The sequence below is a fragment of the Rattus norvegicus genome, chromosome 12 (assembly GCF_021556685.1).
Source record: "Rattus norvegicus strain SHRSP/BbbUtx chromosome 12, alternate assembly SHRSP_T2T, whole genome shotgun sequence".
NCBI lineage: Eukaryota > Metazoa > Chordata > Mammalia > Rodentia > Muridae > Rattus > Rattus norvegicus.
This window is the reverse complement of record NC_141545.1, coordinates 41,444,347-41,461,441: the sequence shown is the minus strand read 5'-3', so window position 1 is coordinate 41,461,441 and position 17,095 is coordinate 41,444,347. Positions and strand designations below refer to the sequence as shown.

The 17,095-nt window shown below is 48.5% G+C and overlaps 1 long non-coding RNA gene across 1 annotated transcript; it reads left to right on the top strand.

Moving 5' to 3' along the window:
* The first annotated feature begins 4 nt into the window (after positions 1 to 4).
* LOC120095977 (uncharacterized) lies at positions 5 to 13,750 on the top strand. Its single transcript, XR_015634839.1, has 3 exons — positions 5 to 115; positions 4,975 to 5,133; positions 13,537 to 13,750. It is a non-coding gene; the product is annotated as an uncharacterized LOC120095977 (long non-coding RNA).
* Positions 13,751 to 17,095: the final 3,345 nt, after the last annotated feature.

Below are 17,095 nucleotides of genomic sequence, written 5' to 3'. Positions count from 1 at the left end.
TACCTTGGTGCCCACTTCCCATACCTGAGCCCCAGTTTCTCTTCTGAAAACACGGCGACAATGACCCACCTCAGGAAGTAGCCAAGAACTTGGGAAAAGTCAAATTTAGGGCCAGGTCAGTAGGGAAGATGATGTATTTCTGGGTTTTTCCAAGAACTCACTGGGTGTATGTGTGTCACCCATTCCTCAAGGAGAGGTTACATGATTGCCTTGGCTGATCAGTATTCAGTATCTGATGAGTATTCAGTATCTCTGAATACTTCTAGAAAAATCTGAGGCCTCCCGGCTGCTCCTACCACCCATTGATCGCTTTGTGGGCGATGCCAGAGCCTGGGGAAACATCTGATCCTGCTTGCAGGCCTAGAAATGTCAGCCATTATCATGGTGGGGAAATGGGAGTCAGCCAGCCTTGCCGACCATTGATTTTATGGGACTGAGAAAGCTGAAGAGCAAAGTGCACAGAACATCAGAGCCAAGGCCAGGGTGCAGGTTTGGGATGGTGAGGAAACTGAGGCCCAGCGTAGGGCAATGACGTCACACAGAATACCCGGCCAAGCCGCGGTCACCAACTCAGAGTGGACCAGGCTCCGTTCAATGGTCATCTCTGCTGGCATGGATCAGAAGAAGGCTCAGTTCACCCTACACACACACCCGGCTTCCCTGCTTCCTCCCGGAGGCTCTTTGCGATTGGGGTTTTCCACCCCGCAGTGTAGGGACTCAGCCTCAGTGATGGATCTCCACAGGCTGCGGGAGCTGTGAATGTGAAGAGGGGCTCCCAAGTTCAGCGTTCACATCCTGGCTTCCCAGGCTGCCTTGAGAAGATGCCTTCTCTGACAGATTTAGACTAATCCCCTTATCCAAGAGCTCAGGTCACCTGCCTCAGCCTGGCTGGATCCGCTTACCCACTGTGACCCCAAAATTCACTCATGCACACCTGCTAATAATCGGTCCCAGCGGGGATGGTGGCGGTAGCGTGGGCGGGGGATGGTAGGGCGGCATTCGGGAACATCTTTGATTCCATGCAGAGGTCACTGAGGCAGAGCTGTCTTCTGATGCTATTCCCCACCCTGCTCCGGATCTGGGTCACCTTAAACTGATTTTAAATGTCCCAGAAAAATAAACGCTGAGACCAAGTCAGAGGTCACTTAATGAGAGTGGCTGGCAGGCTCCCAGGACGCTCTGGATCCACCAGAGCGGGCGGCCCTTTGAGGGCCTGTGTCCTTTTACTGTGTCTTTGTGGTTTAATCTTTGGGTGCTGGGAATGAACCCCCAGGGTCTCCCACTTGCTAGCCAGTTACTATCCGCACCCAGCATTTTTTTTTTTTTTTGGTTCTTTTTTTCGGAGCTGGGGACCGTACCCAGGGCCTTGCGCTTCCTAGGCAAGCACTCTACCACTGAGCTAAATCCCCAACCCCCAGCATTTTTCTTTAACTCAAAGTTAGTCCTAGTTTACAAGTCTTCATGTGTGCCTGCGTACGTGCGTGCGTGTAACTCAAGATTTCATCTAGGCTGGCTGGTCAGAGAACTCTGGATCCACCCATCTCTGACCCTCAGTGCTGGGATTGATTACAGAAATGCAGGACCATGTCTGGCTTCTTTATGTGAGTGCTGGGGATTCGAACTTAGGTCCTTGAGCCTTCAGAACAAGTGTTTTTGCCCACTAGGTCATCTTTCTAACCCCAAGTGTGGCATGAGCTCATTTTCTTTGTATCCCCTCAAGGAAATTTATTTGGGGAATTCAGCCATGGGTGCTATAGAGGTGAGCAGGTGGGGCAAGCTTTGATAGACCCATACTCAAATCCTGCTTCTGTTATGTTCAGGCTGTGTGACATGGGCAAGTGAATTAACCCCTCTGGGCCTTGGCCCAAGGCAAGCCATTGTGTTATACAACTCTGACAGATATAAAGACTGGCAGGAAGTTGCCTGGATCCTACAAGGTGGCAGCCTTTCTTAGTCAGGGTTCTCTATTAGTCACAGTTTTCAATCTGAGATATCCTGCATATCAGATATTTACATTATGACTTATCATGGTAGCAAAGTTGCAGTTATGAAGTAGCAGCAAAAATGATTTTATAGTTGGGGGTCACCATAGCATGAGAAACTAACTGTATTAAAGGGTCACAGCATTAGGAAGGTTGAGAACCACTGCTTTTGAGGAACAGAACATATATATGTGTGTACATATGTGTGTACATGTATGTGTATGTGAAGGTACATATATGTGTGTATACGTGTGCACATATGTGTGTATACATATGTCTGTATATGTATATGTGTGTGAGAGAAGATACATATATGTATGTATACGTAGATATGTTTGTATACATGCGGGTACATATGTGTATACATATATGTGTGTATACATATGTGTACATGTTTGTACACATGTATATATATATGTGTGTATATGTGTGTATGTGTGTGAGAGAAGGTACATATATGTGTGTATATGTATGTATGTATATATGCGTGTGTGAAGGTACATATATGTGTGTGTACATACATATGTATGTATTACATATGTGTGTGTGTGTGTGTGTGTGTGTGTGTGTGTGAATGGATTAGAATGGCTTATGAGATTTGGTTGTTCAACAAAGGCTGTCTCCCGACCAAAAGGCTAAAAACCTGGTAGTTGTCCAATCCAGGAGGCTGAATGTCTCAGCTGGTCTTCAGTCTACATTGGGAATTGGTTCTAATACCAACCAAGGAATGCCTCGGTGACAGGGCAGGTGAGCTTGCCAGCAAGGGTGAAGGCAAGGAGGCAAAAGGCAAAGTTTCTTCTGTGTCCTGTCATGTGGGCTGCCGCCACAAGGTGTGGCCCAGATTCAGGGTGGATCTTGCCACCTCAAAAGCTCCAATCAAGAATAACCCTTCCCCCGAGTGCCCAGCTGCTGGGGTTTGAGTATCATACATGTACACCTGCAGGCCCAAAGAGGGCATCGGATCTAAATACAAATGGTTGTGAGCCACCATGTGGGTGCTGGGAATTGAACTCAGGACCTCTGGAAGAGCAGACAGTGCCCTTAACCTCTGAACCATCTCTCCAGTCTGGTTTTTTGTTTTTTTGATTTTGGTTTTTTTTTTTCCTTCCCCCCTCTTGTTGTTTGTTCAATTGTGTAGAAGGTTGTCTTCTTTGAAACTTTAGCTCCAAAACCACTCTGCTTTGTAAAGAACCCCTAGACTTGAGCCCAACAGGCAGACTCACCCCGGAAATCTCTCCTTCTCCCTCTCCCTCCCCCTCTCTCTCCCCTCCCCTTCTTCCCCTTCCCCCTGTCCTTCTCCTCCCCCATCTCTCATTCAGTCACACGTCTATCATGCATTTCCTCAGTATTTACTTAAGAGACTCTGACTCAGAACTCAGGGAGCCCCCAGGGTAGAGAGGAGCATCACCAAGACATCTGGACTCACTGGGCTCCAGTTCAGTCTCCACCAAGACCCAGCTTTGCCCTCCTTAGTCTGAGCCTCTGTTTCCCCAGCCTTAAGGCAGAAGTAATGACAGCCACGGGGCAGACTCTCTGTGAGATTCTAACAGGCCACCAGACAGCCTAGTCTGTGGCAACTCAAGTACCCATTGACAAAGGGTGAGTACCCTTCAGTCATCTGGGTAGTGTGGGCACAAGCCTGGGGAGACACCAGCTTCAGGACAACTGGACATCTGTGTGAGGGAAGGATGGAGAACAGGGTCACCCATAGGGTCAGGCTGGGGAAGGAATCCTGAGGCCAGCTGGTGACAGGAACAAGAGAAAAATATAAACAAGCTGGGGAACCTTCTAGAAATAGAGAAGGGAAAGCCTCTGGGGCCACACAAAGTATCCAGAATGAGGAAGCAAAAAGTCAGGCATTGCTACCTCCGAACCCCATCAGAGCCTGCCTCCCTCCAGTCTGTACCAGGCTGGCCAGGGCAGGGGAGAGGTCGGGCAGGTACAAAAAGATTCCCAACCCTTCCATTTGGCTGATACTATCCAGAGATAAGAAGAAAGAGAAGGCTTCTGCGTGTGTCCTTGTGGGATGTGCTGTTCATTAGAAAATTAGAGCTTTTTTCAGACAGGGACTCCCTAGGTAGCCAGGCCAGACTGGGCTACAAGAGGCCCTATCCCAAAAAGGAAAAAAAAAAAAAAAGATGTAGGAGAGGGGCCTAGAGAGAAAGCTTGGTGGTTAAGAGCACCTGCTGCTCTTGCAGAGGACCCAGGTTTGGTTCTCAGCAGGAGCACAGGGGATCATAACTGCCTGGGATTTCAGCAGCTGATGTCCCCTTCTGGCCTCTGCTGGTACTGCACACACACACACACACACACACACACACACACACTTTTTTTTTCCCCCGGAGCTGGGGACCAAACCCAGGGCCTTGCGCTTGCTAGGCAAGCGCTCTACCACTGAGCTAAATCCCCAACCCCACACACTTTAAAAACAAAACACAACGGGTTTTCAGGCCAGCAGAGGTGGTGGTGCACACCTTTAATCCCAGCCCAACATTCAGGAGGCAGAGGCAAGCTGATCTCTTGAGTTTGAGGCCAGTCTACACAATGAGTTGCAGGACACCCAGGGATACACAGAGAAACTGTCTTGAACAACCAAATTAAGAATGGTAAATAATAATAATAATAATAATAATAATAATAATAGTAATAGTAATAGTAATAATAATAATAATAATAATAATAATAATAATAATAATACAGTTTCCAAACTTTGACTCCTCTCACAGTCCTTAGAATAATTCATCCCTCCACCCCCGAATCTTAACGGAAATAAAAGGCCAACTGCCCCATGTCGCAGCTGCAGCGGCCTCTGAAAGTTGCCGACCCAGCAGGTTGGCATTTGCATGAAAAGATACAGTGGGAAAAACATCCCAGAAAGGGGCTCGTGCCTGCTGGGTACTGCACAGACTCTCACTCGTCAGAATCGAATCATATGCCACTTCATTTCCTGCTCGGCGCCGGGTTTGGGGTGGTAATTGGTGTCTATTCCTAGAAATGATGTCAGCGGGAAGAAAGCACGCTGTAACACTGAGCTGACAGTTGGAAAGAGATGCCAACCGCCAATGTGCCTCCTCAAAGACGCTGGAACCGAGACGTGTCTGCAGCAGGGTCCTTCAGAAAGAGCCTGGAAATCCTGAGCTGAGACACCTGGGTGAGTCCCACGCAGGCTCAAGGTTGGTCACCTCTAGGAGTCTCGGGCCCACCTGCCTTGCCCTCCTGGGAGTGTAGACAATGGCATTTCCTGTGGTCAGACTACCCAGCCAAGTTTCAACCCCTTGACCCTGTGAGCCAAGAGCTTGTGGACAAACCACAATCAATTTCTTTTCTTTCTTTCCCCCCCCCCCCCCCCCCCGGAGCTGGGGACCGAACCCAGGGCCTTGCGCTTCCTAGGTAAGCGCTCTACCACTGAGCTAAATCCCCAGCCCCCCTTTTTTTTTTTTTTCTCTTTTTTTTTCTCTTTTTTTTTTTCTCTTTTTTTTTTCTCTTTTTTTTTTTCTATTTTTTTTGTTTTGAATCGGGGTCTCAGTATGAAGCTCTGGCTGTCCTCAAACTCACTCTGTAGCCCAGGCTATCCTTGTACTTACAGAGATTCCCCTGGCTTCTACCTCCCAAGTGCTGGGGCTAAAGACATGTGCCGCTATGTCTCATTCATACTTTATGTCTAATGTGACCTACTTCTGTGCATTTAGACCCCACATGCAGCTCATTAGCTAGTCCCATCCATTCCAGGCAGATGGGCAAGAAAGAGATCCTGAGACAGGGAGAGACAACAGGTCTGGGCCTCTTGATTCCCTACCCTGACAGACAGGGTAAATAGCTAGGGGGGAGTATGCATGTCTGGAATCCCAGCACTCAGGAAGCTGAGACAGGAGGATCATACACTAGAGGCAGTCTCAGCCATATGATGAAACCCCTTCTGGAAAGAAAATAAAAGGAGAGCTGGGGATGTGGCTCAGTAGTGGGCTTGGCTGGCATGCAGGAGGTACTGAGTCCCAACCCCCAGGATCACACAAATCTAGCAAGGTGTTACATGCCTGTAATTCCATTACTTAAGAGGTGTGGGCAGGAATGAAAGGCTCTTGTGGGTTTTAAGCAAGGCAGAGGGAATGGGGAGAAGGGCAAGGCCTGTCAGAGCCACGTTTGCTGTGCTTGCGCTGGCTAGAGTCCCTTCAAGGAGGATCAGGAATTCAAGGTCGTCCTCGGCTACATAGCCAGTTCAAGGCCAGCATGGGCTACATGAATCCCCCCACCTCCACCTCTCTCTCTCTCTCTCCCTGTCTCTCTCTCTCTCCCTGTCTCTCTCTCTGTCTCTGTCTCTCTCTCTCTGTCTCTCTGTGTGTGTGTCTCTCTCTGTCTCTCTCTGTCTCTCTCCCTCTCACACACACACACACACATACACACACACACACACACACACCAGAAATCACAATAGAAAAGTGAGAGAGACCACCTCCAGGCCTACCATCTTTCTTTTATCTCAAATTGGCTGCCTCGATTACTGTTTCTAAATATTTTCAACATGCAGCTGTTTGAGTCTGCAGAAGCGAAACAGCAAACCTATCCAGCTTGCCCCCTGACATGGCAGACATCAGCAATCCATTACTGAACTCATTCACCCTGAGATGTTGCTGGAAGACCTCCTCACCTACTATTCTGAGGCAGCCTTTGCTCATTACCTATTGGAGGAGCAAGGGATTTTCCTTCTCTGTTCTGGAACTTGCCACATGGTAATCTTCTCATAACTTTCATCGGAAGGCCCTACTCTTGCCTGGACACATTTTCCCCACACCCTGTTAAGAAGAAACTGCAGGGGGTTGGGGATTTAGCTCAGTGGTAGAGCGCTTGCCTAGCAAGCGCAAGGCCCTGGGTTCGGTCCCCAGCTCCAAAAGAAAAGAAAAGAAAAAAAAAAAAAAGAAGAAGAAGAAGAAACTGCAGTTGCTCTGCCTTTGTAGAAGGATGTAGGTAACTGCTCCATCGCTGCCCCTGGTTCTCTCAGAAGGTTCTATTGTTAGGAGAACAGGATGAAATAGGTTTGGGGCACGATCACCTATGACAAGAGCATCTCCGAGCCCTCTATTTCCTCAGAGGAGAGCAGTGCTTTTGCATTAAGGCCTGGCGCAAACCAAACTCCAGTTTTGGCAGAAACAGAGAAAACCAGTGGCTGTGCGAACAAGCTTGTCCTCCGCTGTGAAGAAATGAGACTCCTCCGATTCCTCTTCCTCCCCTTCCTTCCCACTCCCCCTTCCCTTCCTCCTCCTCTCCCTCTGCCCCTTCCCCCATCCTTTGCCCCTCTTCCTCTTTTCTGGATCGCCCCCCTTCCTTCACCCCTTCCTCCCCCACTTCCCTAGAGCCAAGCTCAAGCCAGACAGCAAGTCAGTGACTATGAAATCACAGGCAATTTCTAGGCCACCAGATGTGCTACATATTTAGACTAAAACAGCTGGATAATCAAACAGCTTCCTGGTCCCCCTCCCCCAGACCTCCCCTGCCGGATGTCCTCTGTCGGCTCGAGGACACACGTGAATGCTCTCAGCTCTCCGAGAGCAATGCCAAGCCCCCGGTTTCATGAAGCCCCAGCAGCATCCTTTAATGGCTCCCGTTGGAATTTTGTGCCCCGAAGCCTCCCACTCTCTTACCTAATCCAGCCAAGACGCTTGGTGCTGATGAAGCGACTTGGCTACCTTCCACGAGTGTCCCAAGATCTTTCATATGACCTGGAGGGATGCCGGGAAAGGGAACGTGAAAAAGGAAGGAGACCCAGAGGAGGCAGAGGCTGCTGAGAGAGCCAGCCATTCCTCTGGCCCCACTGTAAGAGAAACAGACAAGAAGGACCCCCGGGGGAATCCAAGCTCATAAGATCCAAAACCCTCCCTAGACCAACTCTTAACACCAGGGCCTAACCAGATAGCAAGACCTACAGATGGGATAGGGCAGGGCAGGGTAGGGCAGTGAGCTCCACTTCCAGCTCCAGGGACAGGTAGACCTCAGACCTTCTGTGGGTCCTCAAAGCTGTGTGACCCACGCTGCTGACAAATGGTTCAGTGGGTAGAGGTGCTTGCCACCAAGTCTGATGACCTGGTTTGGACAGAAGGGGAGAACTGACTCTCACCAATGGTCCTCTGGTATCCACACATGAACCCTGGCATGCATGGCATGCGTGCCTGTGCATGAACACACATAAATAAACACAAGGTCCAGAGAGGCCAAGTGCTTTTTGCAAAGTCACACAGCTCTGTGTGCAGAAGATGGCACACACCCTTTTGGCAGATGGCAAGGTTACACAGGCAGGTGATGCCAAAGTTTACATGGGGACCCCGCCCTTGTCCTTTTTGCTGCTTAAATCTTGGGAGGTGGGGCCGCCGTTTTCTCTTTCTTTGCTGCCTTTCACCTACGCACTCGAAACACCAAGAAGACTTCAATGGAAAAACTGCGGTGGCATCAGAGATAAACGTGGGCTGCTTTGATCTTGTCGGTACCTGCCACAGTGAATTGACATGGTGGGGAATTCTCATTTGCTTACATCCAGTGGTCACTTTCCAGATCCTTCCAGAGCCCCCGAGGATTCTAGAAACCGTAGTTAAAGCATCTTAGATGTGGCCTCACTTTCTGGTTTGAGGGTTTTGTTTAAGATTTATTTCATGTGAGTACACTGTAGCTGTCTTCAGACACACCAGAAGAGGGCATCGGATCCCATTACAGAGGGTTGTGAGCCCCCATGTGGTTGCTAGGATTTGAACTCAGGACCTCTGGAAGAGCAGCAGTCAGTGCTCTTAACTGCTGAGCCATCTCTCCAGCCCCCGAAGGTGGGTTTTTTGTTTGTTTGTTTATTGTTTCTTGGCACAAGTAAACCCGGGGTCTCACATAACCCAGGGTGGCATAACTGAAAAGGAACTCGAATTTCTCATCCCCCCTTGCTTGCCTCCCCGGGACTGGGTCCACAAACATCCATTACCCCTTCTGCTGTATGCTCTCCTAACTGTTGTGCCCAGGGTCTTGTGCTGGCTTGGCAATCGGCCAACACATTCCCAACTTGGGCTACATCCGGAGCGAGCGCTGTTTTAAGACTCAAGACTGGGGGTTGGGGATTTAGCTCAGTGGTAGAGCGCTTGCCTAGCAAGCTCAAGGCCCTGGGTTCGGTCCCCAGCTTCGAAAAAGAAAAAAAAAAAAAAAAGACTGAAGACTGAGTGCTATGATGAATCTTTGGGTGCTGGTCTGGATCTGGAGGGTGGATGCCCTTCTGATAGCATCTTGAAGCCTGAGGAGCCTTGGTTTGCCTGCCTGGGTGACTTGGAACGCTCCAGCCAGTTCTCACAGAGGAGTAGGACCTGGATACACTAGGCTTCACGGTCCAGCACATTTAAATGGTTGAGATGCAGCACCTCCCCCAGCTGCCCTAGGGCCTTCCGTATTGGCACTTAGAGAGTCTTAGAGTTTCCCTCAGTCACCGGATGGGGGCGGGTGGGATGGAGGTTGGGGGAGGGCGAAGGGGAGGAGACAGCTGAATCTAGGAGGCCTGGATTGTACAGTGAAGTCGAGGCTGGGAGGGAGTCCTGAGGAGAAAGAGAGAGATTCCTACAAAGGAGAAGGTTAACGCTAGGACGCTGTGGGGCCAGGCTCACACGCCTGAATTCCAGCGCTCTGGGACCAGAGGCAGAAGAAGAAACGAAGAGACACCAAAAAGTCTAGATTATATGGGAGGAGCCTCTGGCGGAAGGGCAGCCCAACCCCTGGAAAGTTAGGGTTGGGGGCAGGGTTTGCCAGGTAGGGACTGAGGGATGCTGGGAGAAACTGGAGACCAGGTCTATGTAAAATATGCACCTCGTTCCCAGCCCTGGGGTCTGAAACCAAAGCGTCTATAACGAAGCCAACACAAACTTTTCTTCTTGGCACGAGGATCAGGTGTTTCGCTACAGTTTGGAAAACTGACTAACACAGAAGGTAGATTTGGTCAAACGCATTATCACTATAAGTCGTCTCAGCACAGTGCCTCAGGGAAAGCACCAGGGTGGTACAGCTAGGGACACGGAAGCCAGAGATTTACTTACCAGCTCCCTACTAACCGGAAGACTGGAGCAGTAATAAGCACTATAATCCTACCTACATAGTGTAGTCGGGGCTAGCCTGGGCTACTTGACATCCTGTCTCAAAAAAAAATAAGCAATTTATCTATCATTTATTTATTAAAGTGAGACTGTCCCAGAGACATCGATTTTTGCTCAGCGCTGAAGCTGGCTGACCTGGAACTGCTCGAAGCCTCTGGGTCATTTTGGCTCTTTCTATGGTGGGGTTGCCAGCTCAGCACAGACCTGCCCCACTCCTGCCAGACACCTTCCTGAAGTAGCTGGGTCTTTATTTCCTCACAGATGATTTAAAAAAAAAAATTAGCTAACCTGAGTAGCAATTTTCAGAATTAGTTTTCTTTCTTTCTTTCTTTCTTTCTTTCTTTCTTTCTTTTTTTTTTTTTCTTTTTTTTTCGGAGCTGAGGACCGAACCCAGGGCCTTGCGCTTGCTAGGCAAGCGCTCTACCACTGAGCTAAATCCCCAACCCCCCAGAATTAGTTTTCTGACCTAAGCAGGGATAGGCAACCCGATGAAACCCTAGGGGGATGTCAGCGCCTGCCGTCAAGCTCAGTGGCTGTGTACTTGACCCCGTGTCTCCAGCCAGCACCCCATCTTTTCTTCAAGGAACCTCAGGCTTTGCCTTAGGACTCTCTATGGATACTGTCGCACTAGGTCCTGGAGGCGGTAATTGCGCTTCCGTCGATCACGAGATTCAGGCTGCCCAACCAGAGACTCCCATGGCTCTAGCCCCTGTGATTCCAATACCATGTGGACCACTGAACACCAGGACCAAAAAAATTCTTTTCTTAGTTGAATGGGCGAAGCTGCCACTCCCTCTCACCCAGTTTTTGGGGTATCAGAGTGGAAGGATGAGGTTGGCAGTTACAGCAGGCTCCCCACTCATAGGGGAAGGTGGTGGGGAGGGGGGAGACAGAGACCAGCCCTGAGAGCGTCCTCATGACTGATGGATCCAGCCATACCTATATTTGGTGGTTGTTGTTCTAAATTATTCATCCACTTGTGTGTGTGTGTGTGTTTTCTAAAGATTGATTTATGGGGTTGGGGATTTAGCTCAGTGGTAGAGCGCTTGCCTAGCAAGCGCAAGGCCCTGGGTTTGGTCCCCAGCTCCGGAAAAAAAAGAAAAGAAAAAAAAATTGATTTATTTATTATGTATACAGTGTTCTGCTTGCACATATGCCTGAAGGCCAAAAGAGGGTACCAGATCCCATTACAGATGGTTGTGAGCCACCGTGTGTGTGGTTGCTGGGAATTGAACTCAGGACCTCTGGAAAGAGCAGTCAGTGCTCTTAACCTCTGAGCCATCTCTCCAATCCCCAATTTGGGTTTCTTGAGTAAGTCCAGGCTAGCTAGAACTCACTGTGTGTAGAGCGGGTTGGCCTCAAACTCACATGATCCTCTAGTCTTGGTTTCATCAATCCTGGAATTGGAGGTGTGCCCCGTGCTGCCTGGCTTCCTTCACACACACACCCCCCCCCCCCCCCAGCTGGGGACCGAACCCAGGGCCAGGGCCTTGCACTTCCTAGGCAAGCGCTCTACCACTGAGCTAAATCCCCAACCCCACACATCTTTTTCCAGTGTTCTGTTCCCGAGCTGTCACTGGGCTGCAGTCTAGCATCCTCTGAGGCCCACTTCCTTCTCAGGGTTACTCAGTGTCCCCAGCTTCCTTCAGCTGCTGCATAAGAATATTCTCTTGGGGCTGGGGATTTAGCTCAGTGGTAGAGCGCTTACCTAGGAAGCGCAAGGCCCTGGGTTCGGTCCCCAGCTCCGGAAAAAAAAGAACCAAAAAAAAAAAAAAAAAAAGAATATTCTCTTCCCCATGAAGGGTGAGTGGGGGAAGGGTCTGCGTCAGTCACCCTCCCAGTCCTGCCTGTCACAGGCCAGGTGCTCAGCAAATGCTTTTTATTTTGTGGGCATTTGCATGTGCACGTGATATCTGTGTGTATGAGTGTTCCTCCCATGTGTTCGGTCACACGAGTGTCTTCCTTTTTTTTTTTTTTTTTTGAAGATTTATGCATTGTTAACCATGTGAGTACACTGTTGCTATCCTCAGACACACCAGAAGAGGGCATCATCATGTCATTGCTGGGACTTGAACTCAGGACCTCCAGAAGAACAGTCTTCACCGCTGAGCCACCTCTCCAGCCCCACAAGTGTCTTCCTAAACTTTCTTCACTCCGTTTCCCGAGGCAGGGTCGCTCTTTAAACATGGAGCTGGCCACTTCAGTTAGTCTAGCTGGCCACGGTAGTGTCCTGTGTCTCTTTCTAAAGGGCTGGGGTTACTCATCCTCCAAGTCTGCACAGCTTTTACTGAGTCCTGAGGACCAGCACTCAGGCCCTTGTTTGTGCACCGAGCATTTTATTGCACAAGAGTGGTCGCCTCAGGTCAGTCCAAGGAGTGTGTTTTTTTTCTTCTTCTTCTTCTTTCTGAGTGAAACACTCGGGAGCCCTGCCCTCAGACCTTGCTTCACTTTACAGATAAGGGAAACACAGTCAAGCAGCTCTGAGTGAAGGGCACGTTAGCTAACCGTCTCTCATATATCAGAAGTCCCAAGGATGCAAAGTCCATCGCTCTCTCAAAGTTCTCTGACGGCATAGTCACTATGGCAACCATAACTTACTGACTGCTTGCTGCTGACAGGCAAGTCCTCCTTGTTAACTCCAGTTTCGCGTGTAGCACCACTATTTTTTTTTTTTTTTTTTTTTTTTTTTTGGAGCTGGGGACCGAACCCAGGGCCTTGCGCTTCCTAGGTAAGCGCTCTACCACTGAGCTAAATCCCCAGCCCCACCTTTTTCAGTTTTTTAAGACAGGATTTCTCTGGGTAGCCCTGGCTGGCCTGGAACTCACTCTGTAGACCACGCTAGCCTCAAACTCAGAGATCTGCCTGCCTCTGCTTCCCAATTGCTGGGTTTGAAGGCAAGTACCACTGCTTCCAAACTGTTTTTCTTGACAGATAAAAAACCTGAAGGGAAATGTTTGGTTTAGGACCCCAGGATGAGGTGCATATTTTACATATCAAAGTAGACCTAGCTTTCAGGTTCTTCCAGCATCCCTCAGTCCCCTGCCCCCAACCCTGAACTCTCCAGCCCATGGTTGGGCTGCCCTTCCCCAGGAGGGTCTTTCAGATAGAAACCCAACATTTTAGTCTCCTCACTAGCCTCCTCTCTCTTCCCCTCCCTCTCAGACCATTTCCTTTCTTTTCTTCTCTTGCTACTCCATCTCCTCTCTTCCCGTGCTGATTTCCCTGGCCTCAGTCTTTGGGGCCTGGGGCCAGTGAACTCACCCAAAAAAAACCCCTGCATTTAATATAATCTAACCTGGATTGAATTGGTTCATTTCACCAGCGAAGGAAGAACTTCTCAGGATCTTACAAGAAGTTTCTAGAACGATGTTCCCTGATAAATTTTTGTTAGGATTGTGCTTTAAAATGCCCCTTCCCCTTCATGAATTATTGTTGGGAGTTTATGTTGACAGGAGCCGCAGCGGCCGCCTCGGCATTACAAGGTGGCCAATGTTCTGAGACAATTAAGCAGCAAGAGGACCCAAGTCAGACATAATGACACCTACCTGTGAGGCTGATATTCAGAAGAACAAGGCAGGAGGATGGATACAGGGCGAGGCCAATTGGGGTTATAGAGTGAGATCCTGTCTCAAAAAAAAAAATTAAACTATTCAAATATATTCAAAATTGTTGATTTCACTCCGATTTAACTTATTTATCTTTATTTTTACCTTTTGTGTGCCCTATGGGCATGTCTGGTGCCTGCTGAGTTCAGAAGAGGGCATCTGAGCCTCTGGGACTAAGCCACCACGTGGGAGCTTCCAATGGAAGATGGGTGTGCCTGAGAGCAAACAAGGCTCTTAGCTGAGCCGCCTCTCCAGCCCCATTACTTTCTCTGAAAGAGCCAATCCTCAGACTGAAAGGGGGAGGGGGAGACAAAGTGGTCACAGTAGGAGGCTGTGAGGCTTAGGTAAGAATTACGAGGCTGTGCAGTAAGAGGGGGGCTCCTCAAACAACCTAATCCTCAACTGTTTACCTGTGAAATACTTGGGAATTTTTAAGATGGTAAGGAAGGGTTAATGAGGGGTCAGGGGTCAAGAGAAGATGGGAGATAATTTTTTTTTATATATATATAAAGCTTGAAAGTTCCAAAACCTATTTGTAACACTAGTCAAAAGACCATATTAAACTGAGTGTGGTAGACTTGAGTCTCAGTGCTCAGGAGGCAGAGGCAGGAGGATCTCTATGAGTTCAAGGACAGCCAGAGCTACATAGCTAGTTCCGGGCCAGCCAAGGTTACATAGTGAGATCCTGTCCAAAAAAAGTTTTAGATTGAGCGGTGGACATACGCTCAAACGCACACAGGAAAATTAATATTTTTTTTTGGTTCTTTTTTTCGGAGCTGGGGACCGAACCCAGGGCATTGCGCTTCCTAAGTAAGCGCTCTACCACTGAGCTAAATCCCCAGCCCCGAAAATTAATATTTTTTTTTTTTTCGGAGCTGGGGACCGAACCCAGGGCCTTGCACTTCCTAGGCAAGCGCTCTACCACTGAGCTAAATCCCCAGCCCCAATTAATATTTTTTAAAGATTTATTTCATATGTGTGAGTACACTGTTGCTCTCAGACACACCAGAAGAGGGCACCAGATCTCATTACAGATGGTTGTGAGCCACCATGTGGTTGCTGAGAATTGAACTCAGGACCTCTGGAAGAGCACTCAGTGCTTTTATCAACTGAGCCATCTCTCCAGCCCAATATTTTTTTTTTTTTGGTTCTTTTTTTTTCGGAGCTGGGGACCGAACCCAGGGCCTTGCACTTCCTAGGCAAGCACTCTACCACTGAGCTAAATCCCCAACCCCCAATATTTTTTTTAAGACAAAATTTGGGCCAGAGTTGTAACTCAGTGGTCAGAGTGTTTACTCAGCAGGCTCAGAGCCCCAGGGTCCATTCCCAGCACTACACAGACAGGACAGTGATGCACACTTGTGATCCCAGCACTTGGGATGTGGAGGTCAGAGGATGGGAAGTTCCTGACATCTTCATTTACTGAGGTAGTTAAGACAGCCTGGGCTACATGCAACCCTTTCTCAAAAAATAAAAGTTTAAGTGGTGGGAAGATGAACACCTGTAGAGAGATCCAGCAACTTGGGAGGTTGAAGCAGGTGGATTTAAGGCCAGCCTATTACATAGTTTGCTTTTCTTCAGAAAAGGCCTGTGATCAACACTGAGTGGCAGAGCCCTTTCCCGGGATCTTTGAGGCCCTGCTTCCATCCTGAGCCCTGCAAGAAAAAAAAAAAAATTAAATTATCAGTTAGGAGCCTATCACCATTTCTCCATACAAGGACAACTACATCTAATGAAAAAAAAAAAAGGTAAATACGGTTAGAAAGTAAGCACCTCCCCCTAAACCCAGGCTTGTCCCATGCTTTTTAAATAAAGTTTTATTGGAACACAGCCACAGTGGTTCATTTGCATATGGACTTTGGCTGTATTGGCCTTGAGCCAGCTGTTAAGTTTCCTTGAGTCTTTTCTATCAAATGCTATAAAACTTATGTTTAGGACGAGGGATTTAAGTCTTTTTACCTCACCTCTAACTTTGTGAGACTTTTATAGTGACGGTTTTGGACTTTTGGTTTCTTTAAAAAACACAGAAATATTGTAAGAACATGTTTTCAGTTTTAATCCTGGGTGTGGGAGATGGGGCCGCTTCAGACTGTCCCCCCAGCAGGTGACTGTGATTTGCCTCATGCTCTAGCAGGGGGGTGGTCTTGCCAGCTTCAGATTGTGTGACGTTTGGAATTCTGGGGAGTTTTTAAAGCGTACAAAGATGCTAGGGTCCTAAAAGGTGAGTTGATGAGTTGCTGGTCGTTGGTTGAAGTTTGTTTTTTGGTTTTATTTTTTAAAGATTTATTTATTTGTTTCACGCATGTGGGTATACTGTCACTGTCAAACACACCAAAAGAGGGCATCAGATCCCATTACAGATGGTTGTGAGCCACCATGTGGTTGCTGGGAATTGAACTCACAACTTCTGGAAGAGCAGTCAGGCAGTCAGTGCTCTTAACCACTGAGCCGTCTCTCCAGCCCCGGTTCAAGTTTGTTAAGTAGTCCCATGCGAAGAAGAAACAAATTAGATATCTTTTTTTTTTTTTTTTTTTTTTGGAGTTGGGGACTGAACCCAGGGCCTTGCGCTCGCTAGGCAAATTAGATATCTTGACAGGGTTGATCAAACTTGCCCCAAGGAACTCTAAACAGGACCCTAAACAACACGGGAGGTAGCCTAAGGAGTCAACCCCTTTCTGACCCCAGACTTTCTTCAGGGGCCTCTTTCCATTCCTCTTTTCTTTGAAAGGGTGGAAGAAAAGGGGTGGAGATGGATGGAAGAAAGAAGAAGCCATGAAGGAGCAAAAGCCAGGCATAGATTTTTATGCAAGTGTCCCCATCCCTGCCCCACCCAGGAAAACTTTTCTTTACACACAGGATCACAGGAATTTGGTGGCCTGGAGCAATGACTTCTTTCTCCTTGGAACAGTGGTCCCCCTCCCCCTTCCTCCTTCTTTTCCCATCTACGAATTCTTTTCAGACTATCCAATCAAATAAGACTGTGGACTCCAACCAATGGGGAAAAGGACACAGTTACCACCTGAGTGTGAATAAAAACCAAATATGTTTCCTGTCTCTGTGTGTTTTGGATCTTCCCAGACACAATCCATAGAGATGGGTTCCTCAGTTCTAGCTGCCCAATGCCAAGGCTGGGCAGAGTGGCTTCTTCCCGAGGCTGCTCCTCAGCTGGGAGGTGACCACGCTTCCAGCATCATCTCCTGGTCTCCTGGGCATCCGTCCCTATGAGCTGCGTCATAACCAAATCTTGTTCTTGTTTACACTCCTATGTCAAGTTATAAGTGTGAGAGTCGGGGCTGGGGATTTAGCTCAGTGGTAGAGTGCTTGCCTAGGAAGCGCAAGGCCCTGGGTTCGGTCCCCAGCTCCGGAAAAAAAAAAAAAAAAAAAAAAAACATAAGTGTGAGAGTCA